The following is a 1,539-nucleotide window of genomic DNA, read 5'->3' as shown; positions in this document are numbered from 1 at the left end:
GCCTTGGTGTATATAATATTCTTGATTGCAGGTTTAGTCATTTCAGCACTTTGAATATATCATGCTACTCCCTTTTGACCTGAAGAGTTTCTGCTGAAAAATCAGCTGATAGCCTTATGGGGTTTCCCTTGTATGTGTAACTATATTCTTTTCTCTTGCTGCTTTTAAAATTTTGTCTTTATGACTACTTTTTGTAATTTTAATTACTATATTGGTATGGTTAACCTCCTTGGTATGACCCTCCTTGGGTTGATTTTGTTGGGGGCTCTTTGTTTCTCCTGGATCTGGATGTCTGTTTCCTTCCCCAGATTTGGGAAACTTTCAGCTATTATTTTTTCAAATACATTTTCTGCCCCCTTTTCTCTCTCTTGTCCTTCTGAGATTCCTATAATGCAAATATTATTATACTTGATGATGCCACTGAATTCCCTTAACCTATTCTCTTTATTATTCTTTTTACCTCTTGCTGTTCAGTTTGGTTGTTTTCCATTACTCTGTCTTCCAGCTCGCTAATCCATTCTTCTGTCTCCTCTAATCTGCTAATGAGTCCCTCTAATGTATTTTTTCCATTTCAGTTATTCAGTTCTTCATCTCTGATTGGTTCTTTTTACTATTTTCTATCTCTTTTTTGAACGTATCCCTGAGGTCCTCCACTCTTTTTTTCAAATCCAGTAAGTATATTTATGACCATTACTTTGTATTCTGTTTCAGGCATATTGCTTATCTTTCATTTAGCTCTTTTGTTGTGGTTTTGTCCTATTCTTTCATTTGGGACATATTCCTCTGTTTCATTTTTCTAACTCTCTGTGTTTGTGTCTATGTATTAGAAAAGTCAGTTATGTCTCCTTATCTGAAAAGTAGTAACCTTATGAAAAAGAGGTCCTATGGTGCCCTGTAGTGCAGTGTCCCCTGCTCACCAGGCAATTCTGGGGTTTCCTGTATGGGTTGTGTGCACCTTATTATTGTGGCTGAGCCTGGTTTACCTTCATTCCAGTCCTCTGCAGTGGCCCATTTTGCCTGTTGTAGGCAGGGTTTGGTCCCTGTACTGTTAAGGAGCCAATCTGGGGTTACTATGCTTTTGTAGTTGAACAGTGTCAGTAGTCAGACCAGATGCCTGCCCCCTGTCCATCTGCTGGGGCTGCAGACACACTGATCAGCAGGACACTCTCTCTGCACTGCCAGTTATAAGGTTTGACTGCTGGGACTGAATGCATTCCCCAGGGCAGGAGTGGCACTTTGGAGTGGCACCAACTCCTGCCAGAGATGTTTGCAGGAAGAGATGAGGCAGGGGAGCTTTGGAAGGACTTTTGCTGAGTGCAGCAGGTTGGAGGAGGGAGATCCTCAGGAGAATGTGGAGATGGGGCATGTGGTGTTAGCAAGGTAGGTGGAGTGCTCATACTGGTGCCTGCAGGTATCCAGGTATCTATGCTGGGGTGCAAGGGAGAGAAATGGTTGTCCACTAGACCTTTGTCCTGGGAGAAGTTGCCTAAAGATCCCTGCTTTCCAGCACACATTCTGAGATTAGTAAATAAATCCTCC

The sequence above is a fragment of the Mirounga angustirostris genome, unplaced genomic scaffold (genome assembly GCF_029215605.1).
Source record: "Mirounga angustirostris isolate CCGP_5_RB_7025 unplaced genomic scaffold, mMirAng1.0.hap1 SCAF_3, whole genome shotgun sequence".
In the NCBI taxonomy this organism is placed as follows: Eukaryota; Metazoa; Chordata; class Mammalia; order Carnivora; family Phocidae; genus Mirounga; species Mirounga angustirostris.
Note: the sequence above shows the minus strand (reverse complement) of the source record.